Consider the following 9,890-nt stretch of genomic DNA (forward strand, 5'->3'; position numbering starts at 1 on the left):
ATAATTCCTTATACCATGACATTCTTCCCAGCATTTTGCTATGAATTTTGAAGCAGATCCTCAGCTGGAGCAAATGTGTGTAGCTACACTGAAGTCAGTGGATCTGTTCCTATTTAAACTAGCTGAGGATTTGAGCCTTTTTAGTATGTTGTTTCGCAAGACAGGTTTGTGAAAACATGTCTTCATAATTTTACACTGACATTCTGCTATTGCATTTTTGCCGGGGCATGGAAAGGAAGACATATTTGAGTGTAAATCATAAAATACATGCATTAGTGAAATGCAAATTAGCAAGGCTCCTCACACAAATAAACATTCAAAAGTAAGCTTCTCTAGCCAAATTCTCTTCTGTCTTCAGCACTGCAGCTTTCATGTGGTGTTCACTCCTTTATCAAATTGAGTTCTAAGCATGTAGAAAGACCAAACTTGAAATCCTGGATGTGGATCTGAGAGCAGAATTAATGCTTTTGATGCTTTATCTAAACCTTCAAGAAATGTTGCATTTGATCACGTACCCACCCATTGCTAAAAGTTTATTCAATAATATGCATTTTTTTATTATTCCCTGCAGTGCACTTCTTCATTCTGTCTTGCATCAGCTGCCTCTGTTCAGCATCCCACACACGTATCCAATCTACATCTTGACTTACGCTCAATCTACTGCACATATTGCTAAGAAAATGACCATGCTCTCATCACTGCAGTTTCTGCACCTTGGAATCATATGGTTCGGGCGATCCTGGCAAAAGTCCAGCATTGCTGAAGAAAGCAGTAATAAAAATTTCTTGTCAAGTCAGCACTAGATTTTACACTCTTTCCTTGCTGTTTATTTCAGTTGATTCTCTAAATGTGAGGTTAAGAAAAAAACTGTGCCTTGTTTTGTGTACCATATTTTATACTCATTTCAACTTTGCTACAAAACTGTTAGAGAAGTGCAACTAAAAAGTGCCACTAAAAAGTTAAATAAGATGCTTGATTTAAATGGACTCACATGCACACAACTGGTGAAGTTATAAATACAGAGAAGTTGTATGTTTTCCTTTCTATTGTTTAAAACTTTTTTATACACATTTGTAATGTCTGTTTATACAGGAAACTTGCCTCTTTTGCCAGGAGGGATGGCTGTATTCTAATTAGAGCTACTTTCTAACGGCCATCAAACTGTATCTTTGTAAATTAAATTTGGATGTAAATCAGCGCAAGTTATCTGCAGCTATAAGCATGATTACAAAAAATAATGTTTACAGGGCAGGTTTGTGTTTGTTTGTGTGTGTATGTATGTTTAATAGCATGGCTAGGGTAAACTATAAACACAGAGCCAGGCTCTAACCTCTGTTAAACCCATGCAACCCCAGTAAGACATATGCAGTGATAGGCATAACCAAGCAGAATTTGACTCAAATTGTGGTCTGCATTCACATAGCGACTCTGAGATTTAAGTGAGCACCCTCAGTTGTGCAGAAAAACTTACAAGATTTGAAGAAATGACCCTTCTTATCCACACAAGGGAAATGTACAAGTATGTATATGCAATTTACAGTCTAGCCAGTACTGTATCCTGTAGATAGCACTCACACAATGCTAGAACTGATTGAAGTGTTTGTTGCCAGCAATTTAGTAGTTGGATTTTCTATTTGAGAACAAGTTTTTAGATCATGAATTTTACCAATATTTTGGTTATTCATTATTGATTGGCAAATAATTTTCCTCAACACATTTAGGCCTGTGCATTGTTCATGCACTGTTCATAGTGGGCCATATCAGACATTCAGAATTCTCAATCTGCCCTTTTAGCTATGTAATTAGGCAACTAAGTCATCTGATATGGTTTGTGTTCCCTGACTGGATGATCTAATGTAAGCATTTCCAGTGTGAATATTCTTGTTAATGCACAAGCACCTGAATATGTTTGAATAAAAGTTCCTCCCTGAACCAAATACCAATGTCTATGGAAAAGAAAAAAGAAAAGGCTCTGACCATGGTCAGATTGAGGCACGATTCAGGTGAGTGAACATGTTCACTAAGACTTTTTCTTGCTATTTGCCCTGATTTATCAGAGTTATTTGTGACAAGAAAGCAAACTGTTGCAAACAGAGATGATCTGAGGAGCCAGTGTTTGGATCTGGCTTAGATTTAAAGTAGAGTTCAGGTCTGGATTTGACACCAACAAAATCTTACGAGGTATTCTCATGAAGTTGTCTCCCACACCTGTATAATTTTAAGGTGATTAGGGCTGGTTGAAAATTTTCTGTTGAAACCATTTCACCATAGAAAATAGGGTTTTTGGCTAAATGTAATTTTTTGTGAAAAGTGTCTGCTTTCTGTAGCAAATTTCTCATTTTCATTAAAATCCAAAACCTGAAAACTATTGGTTTGGGCTGGAAATATTTAGTTTTACTAGGAAAAACAAATATTTTTCCACCAGCTCTAGTTTGGACTGAAAGTTTTGATTCCGGCCTGTTTCTCGTTCCGCTCTTACTCCTAATCTCTGCTACCCCTCTTAATCCCCCGCACCACCCCACACACACACACACACACCAATGGTTACCTCATGTCATTTGCTTGCCTGGTGACATTAAGACAGACTGTGTGGATTGCCAGGGTCACCCTGAAGGAAGAGAGGCCTGTGGCATGTTTGGGCCTGTGTTTCTTTTCTCCTGAACCCCGGAACAGGTGACCTCCAGTGGACCCGAGCCAGAAGGCTGACTTTCCATCTCCAGACTTGAACAGTGGACCAGCTGGATGAGGGGCTGAGTGAGTACAGCACGCAGTCACATCCTAAGCGGGCATTGGGGAAAGACTAAGCCTTAATAGGCACACTGAGCTCAAGAGGAATCTATTTGTTCTCGGAGAACAATTTTTGACAATGATCAGCTAAAACTCTCGAAAATAATATGTCTTAGTCACCAGTTTTGTTTTTCTTGTGTTCAACTTGCTATTGCATGTCTCTTGCATGCTTTATGTGAGGCTGTTACTTTTGATGACAAATATCATGAGGGCACAGATTCAGCTTGACATTGTCTCTGACTGACCAAATTTTGTAAAAATATAGGCATTAATTCTTCAATCTTAATACAGGTACCAGACTTGTACAAATGAGCATCAATTTACTATTGATTATTAGGTAAGTGCTATATGACATAGTGTTTGCTCTGAGGGGCTTATAGTATAAATTGAGATGGTGCAAATCAGATGACAGTTCTCTGGTGTTAATAATTGGAGTATTTTCTCTTGTTTTCTTCAGTCTGCTCAGACTCTTGGTTGTTTTTTGTGAATATGTAGATCTTGGTTCTCAGCACGGATGTTGCAACCCCCAACAAGTGACAGGAGGTCACAACCAACCTGCCATTCCCATATTGCTAAGAGGGGAGGGGCATGTATGTATATTAGCTCGACTAAGGAGTCCCATGTGCGATATTTAAGAATTTTAGAAATTTTGCGAAAGTAACACCACAAGTCAGAAGAACAGCAAGAGACAATTATAGCAAGAAAACCACTCCAAAGGATGGCATTCCAATTTGATGAGCTTTGGTTATTGGTAACTATAAAATGCAACCAGAATTGCTTCCACCATTACATATTTTCTGGATGTTACTATCTTCAGTATTTTGTTATTTTTCAATTGATTTTTTTTCAATCCAGTTTTAGTTTAAACTGAGTACAGTTTAGTGTATGGAAAGATAAATTTGGTATTTTCAGTGCTCTTTGCTTATCAGTAAATCTTGTAGCACCTTTGCAAAATTTCTAACACCTCACATGAGACCTTCCAATCAGTCTCCCACACCATCTGCATAGACTATCATTTTCACTGCATTGCAAGTGCTCAGGAATTTTTCCATTTAAAAAGCCTTCTACAGTCTCAGATATAACTCTCAGGTCTTTAAGGTGAAGAGTGCCAATGCTGGAGGTCCAAACTATGAAGTCCAGTAACAGCTATTGAACTCCTGTTTCCCTGTTGGTTTTCATGTTGTCTTTTTTATTTATTTTTTTATGCTGGTGAATGGTGCATCTTTTGTAGAACTGAACAGAAGAGAGTGTGTGTTTGGATGTGGATCTGGTTTAGCTTCAGGCTACATTCCGTGTTCAGATTTGAGGGAGAATTGGGGGTAGAGTTTGGATTGAACAGTGATGAAATCTTGTGGGGAAACATGCCCTTTCCAGTTCTGGCTCTCACTTGGAGCCAAATCCACCAGGCAGTTCAAATCCAGTTTCAAACCTAAATGAACTTCAACCTCCCAAAATAAACAATGGTTCAGATTTTAGGCTCACTTTTTCATTCACCTGTTATTCATCTTGACAATGATTAGCTTTATATCCTTTTCATCATTCTGACTTTCAACTTTATAGCTGTCCAACAGCAATGAATCAGCTCAATCCATTTGTTGACTATTTGACTAGATTCTAATATAAATTTAGTACATGTAGCAGACCTGAAGGCAGTTGGCCTATCCAATGTATCCTCACTAGTTAGGAAGGCTTATATTGTCAAGTGGCGCTACCAACCATGAATCACATGGATATATTCCATTCATTATCCCTATACTGTGTGTATAATGTGCCAGATTTATTTTATTAGTGGAGCTGGGACCCTGGGTATAAAATGTCAGTGCTGCTGAAGATTGATTTCAAATAGGAAATCTCTCATTACAGGAATAATAGCCATATGAGAATTTTACTAACAGTCCTTGGGGAGGGACACTAATAATGAGTGGGAGAACCATGGTCACACAGACTGACTGACCGCCCATTTACTATATTGTGGCCAACACTCATTTTGACAAACTTCAAAGTTACTTTTCAATAGAGCTTCTCTGAATAGATCCAGAAATCGGCTAGGAAGGAGGCAAACTTTTTCTCCACCCACCCACTGCAGATAGTTTGGGTAGCAGGTAATCTTGCCTTTTCTAGCCTGCAGACTGCAGTTATTGAGACTCTAAAACAAGAACTATATCAGGAAAGCAGCGTTAGTTTAATGGGAAGGAAAAGTGGTCTAAGGGAAGGAAACAATGGTTTTGTGTTCCAGGCTCAGGCCAAGGAATCTGTAGACCTATTCCAACTCCATGTCCAGCTCTGCAAAAGACTTGTCAATCTCTCTGTTCCTTGGTTTTCCCAACTGGGTAAAAGCACATAGCCCTCAAACTAAATTAATCAAACGTGTGTAGAGCTCTTTGGGAGCCTTAAGAGGAATGTACTAAATATGTGTGAAGTGTCATCATGATTCTAATAGAGAGTGCCAATTATGACCACTTCATTGGTGTTGTATTTCCATAAATCCCACTTAAAGGTGCAAATCCAGCCTGTGCCAAGTGTTTACATTATTTTTAAAACTTTTGCACTGCAGTGGTATGCAGGTGCAACTGATATCAGATGTTGAACACAGGAATCAGCTTCTGAGATATCTGCATCTCATTAATTGCTCCCACAGACTTTTTTTGTGGGTTTTTTTTTGTTTGTTTGTTTGTTTTGCATCCTGAAAATTACAGGTACAGAACGGAAAAATTACAAGGGCAGAGAGAGGCCCATTTATAACCCAGACCATAAAAGCTTACGAAAATCAGGTCAAATAAAGATGAAATACACCAAGTATCATTTTTAGACAGCACGGTATTTCAGTTAATACATTCATATAGACTTTAAGGCCTGGAGAGTCCATTATGATACTATAGTCTGACCTCCTGCCTAACACAGGCCATAACATTTTACCCAGTGATTCCTGTATCATGCCCATAACTTCTGGATGAGTTATAGTGTATCTTTTTAGAAAGACATCTCATCTTGATTTTAAAGACTTCAAGTGATGGAGAATCCTCCACATCTTGAGATAAATTGTTGAAATGTTTAATTACCCTTTCTGTAAATTTTTTGCACTTCTAACTTGAATTTGTCTAGCTCCAACTTCCATCCATTGGACCTTGTTATGACTTCTTCTGTTAGATTAAAGAACCCTCTGCTACCAGAAAACTTCCCCCATCCATGTAGATATTTATGATCAAATTCATTGCACTTTAAAAAAAACTTAATTGGGACAGCTGTTTAATTGGGATGACAAACACATCCCAGTTTTCCTAATTATTGTGAAGTTTACTGTAGTATGAAAAGTATCAGGGGTAGCCATGTTAATCTGATTTCACAAAAACAACAAGGAGTCTGGTGGCACCTTAAAGACTAACGGATTTATTTGGATCGCATCACATGATCCATTGTCTACAGCCAAGCCCTAAGATACAACCTCTGGGGGGGAGGGGGAAGAAGCGAGGGTACTGCAGGCTCAGGGGAGGGGCAAGAAGGGGTGGAGTGGGGCAGAGCAAGGGGTTGAGCAGTGAGCACCCCCCAGCACATTGGAAAGTTGGCGCCTGTAGCTCCAGCCCCGGAGTTGGTGCCTGTACAAAGAGCCGCAGATTAGCTTCTGAAGAGCCGTTTGTAGTTCTGGAGCCACAGGTTGGCCAACCTTGCAGTAAGTGAATGAGCTCTTCAGAGCTTGTGTTGCCCTCCCAATACAATCTTAAATAAAACTATACTTCCAATCTGTCATAGCTACAAGCCACAAGTAGCGACTACTTTGAAATTAAACTTTTACTGTTTTGGTGCCTCCGTACTGTAGTTCTCAGTCAGGCAAAGCTCACGTTGATTTTGCCAGAGCGTATGGACTGAGGCACATTACCCACTTTTGGTCAAGTTAAATGACAAACTCAATATGTATAAATAATTTGTACCTCAAAGGGAAAGGCCTAGGGATCAGAGGGTTAGCCTCCCAACTGTATGGAAAGCCATCCCTACGCTTGCAGTATGAGAGACCCCCTGGGTTCTCCCTTACAGCTAGTCCAGTTCGCTGAATGTGTGGTGTCGTTGGGACCCATGGTGCACATGCATTTATCAGAAGAAGGTGAAAAAACGCCATAACATATCTTGTCTGCTGTGGAAGAGGTGGAATCCTTCCTGACCCTGGCACTGATCAGCTCATACCATGAAACATGAGATTTGATTACTCCTGTTTTATCATAACATGCTCCATAATCTTTTAAATCCAGCGCTGGTATTGGACCACATAACTTCTGTAACAGTGAATTCCAGATGCTGACTAGTTTGAATTCCTTGTCAGATTATAAAAGTACTTGTCTTGCACTAGGCCATCATTACATTAATATGTCATATTTGTATATGCAAATAACCCAGGTGCTAGATTTTTTAAATAGCTACTCACTTTATTAACAAGGATTATCTTACTCACAGGCACCCTTGGTGCAACTCCACTGAAATCAGGGAAGTTTGGCAAATTAAGTAGACAGTCATCAATCTGACAGACTCCACTTCTCCAAATCCAGTTTATAAGCAATCCCCCTTTCCTGTTGTTTTGCAGCAGAATTTAGCTAAGGAGCCTGCTGACATCCCCGAGGTGAGTGAAGTGAATTAAGCAAAGAAGAATTTGTGTTTACTCCTGCAGCTCTGAAAACGTGACAACAAAAAATTGCTTTTGCAACTGGAGGAGACAGTAGAAGGAAAAAAGACCATCTTAGTTTAGGTTTCCAAGATAATATTTCAAAGACTAGAGAGCAATAATAAAATCAAGAGTATATTTTTTTAAAAAGGAGTTGACAGGGCATCTTTGAAGTCAGTTAGTACTTTCTTTGATATACCAAGTTAGATTACATGAAAATCAAGGCAGTGGTTAGATTAGATTAGACAGGACTAGATTGAGAAATTACCGTCAATCCTGAGTATGGGACAGTGTACAGGTGTAGTGCCCAATGAGTTGCCACAGGAAGGAATTGTGACTCAGAGAATCCAATAACTTCCTTGTTCCCATGAAGAAATAATTTATTGCATCTCTATGAGGAGTATATTTTACCATGCCCTCCACTCACTCTTTCCAACCTGTGCTGGCTCAGCTGTGTTGGTTTCCAATTGACTCTAATTCCTCAAAGTAGCACCCACACCCTGCCCCATCCCACCCACTTGCTTAATGGCTGCCTGGAGATTGCTTTCCCTACCCTGGGTAACCCTCTGCATGCACACAGGATTGGTGGCCTTTATGTCGCCTTACTGCCAAGCAAGGCCACATAGGCTCTGTTACAACATAGCCCAGACAGAGAGCTGGCTGAATGTTGGGAAAGAATTCTCATTACATATTTCCTCAAAAAAGACATAAAATTTACCAAATAAATTATATGATCAACAGACCAGTGAAATGAAAAGATGGACAGATGGATCAACCAAGCAAACAAAAGACAAAATTTTTGTTGACTACGGAATCTTTAGAATGTCACACGATGAACACAGTGAATTATTCAGCCAACCTTACGTGACCAGCTGTTATTACAGAGCAGTTTACCCAGCAGAACAAGGCAGAGTGAGAGCTCCATACCGAGCTGCAGTTTTTGCATTCAGGACAGGCAAGCCTGTTCCTAAGACTATTCACCGCATTCACATCCAAGGTATGTTACCTGTACCTAAAAGAGAGCATAGAAACAAAAATATCCCCAAGGCAAAGATGAGCTGAAATAAAAGAGGGGGCAGGGGAGGGTAAGATTCTTTCATCCTCTCCTCCCGCCCCACTTTGTATGTGTCAATTTCAAGAATATTAAGGGAGGGAGTGAGCCAATAGCGAGCCTCTTCTTTCCACCCACCGCCCCTATTGTGTTCACTTATGTTCAATCATTCATTCATTCTTCCTCAGTCCCTCACCCACACATTCCTTGCTGACAGCCCAACGGCACATCTGTTAGGAATTACAGTAACGCTTTTGCAATTTAACTTGGTATTTAAAAAAAGGAAGGGCGATGATGACCGATTAATTTCTAAAGACCGTACAATACTTTCTGTTGTGAGTTCAGATAATGCTTGAACACTGCACATATATAATGCATGTGAAGCCTTTTAGGGAGTTCCAGGCTTGTTCCTCAGAAACAGCCCCAATGGTGTAAGTTTGTTGCAAAACCTAGTGCTTCGGAATTTAGATCAGAAAGCAGTAACAATAGTAACCAAACACTGAAGCTGGGATTTTCAAAAGGGTTGAAGGGACTAAAATGTCTAATTGAAATTCAGTGGGAGTGATGTGCCTAAATCCCTTAGGCCCCTTTGAAAATCCCAGCCTCAGTGTCAACTAAAACAGAGAATGCCCAACACTATTTACATTCCACATTTCAGTGTCAAGGCACTTTCCCTTCCTTAGAGGTCTGGTGTGCAGTGGGACTGTGCAGGCTGCACATCTTTTCCAGCAGCCCAGCCTGCTCCCGGGGATGCAAGCTGGTATTTCTGAGGTTATGGCCTCAACTCCTCCCAACCAACTATCGGGTGCTGCACTGAGAGATATGCTCTACTGCTAACTCCATATCTCACTGGGAAAGGCTGCTGGCCTCTTCGCTTAGCTGATAAATCAAATCTGGAGGAATTCTTAGCTGCCTCCGTCGTACACTGACACCTGTATCACCTCAGGCCCAGACAGATGAAAATTAAAGGGTATTATCTATGAGGGAAATTGGCTAACATCTCCCATGTCACATTATCCATCCTCTCCCAGCTAAGACCTTCACTCAGGTCAGTGCCTTAAATTTAACAGGAGAGTCTTCTTTACCAAGTACTAAAGGAGGTTCCCATCCTCCATTAATGACTCAGGCCTTAGTGATCTGCATGATATAAGCAAATTATTGAAACAATTAAATCTTAAAATGAGTGGGGCAAACATAACTTCACTGGTTTCACAGTTATTTGAAAATATTCCATCGGGGTGAATCCATCCCACTGTGTGACAGATTCATGCCATGTCTCTCTTCTCTATTAGCTTCTCTTCTCCCTGGGTGAAGAGCAGGACAGATATTGAGACAGGAGGTTTTTGCCTGCCTGGAGCTACAGTGAATTACTAAGATTTTTTTTTTTCAATGAGAGATGCTTCT

At 40.1% G+C, this 9,890-nt stretch overlaps 1 protein-coding gene across 1 annotated transcript in view; it reads left to right on the forward strand.

Annotated features, from left to right (window-relative positions):
• BANK1 (B cell scaffold protein with ankyrin repeats 1) overlaps positions 1-2,365 on the forward strand; it is a 280,528-nt gene extending 278,163 nt beyond the window's left edge. Inside the window, exon 17 of the mRNA XM_037896965.2 lies at positions 572-2,365. The gene's annotated coding sequence lies outside the window, so the exon portion shown is untranslated. The remainder of the gene's footprint in view (positions 1-571) is intronic.
• The last annotated feature ends 7,525 nt before the right edge of the window (positions 2,366-9,890 follow it).

The sequence above is a fragment of the Chelonia mydas genome, chromosome 4 (assembly GCF_015237465.2).
Source record: "Chelonia mydas isolate rCheMyd1 chromosome 4, rCheMyd1.pri.v2, whole genome shotgun sequence".
Taxonomy (NCBI): Eukaryota; Metazoa; Chordata; order Testudines; family Cheloniidae; genus Chelonia; species Chelonia mydas.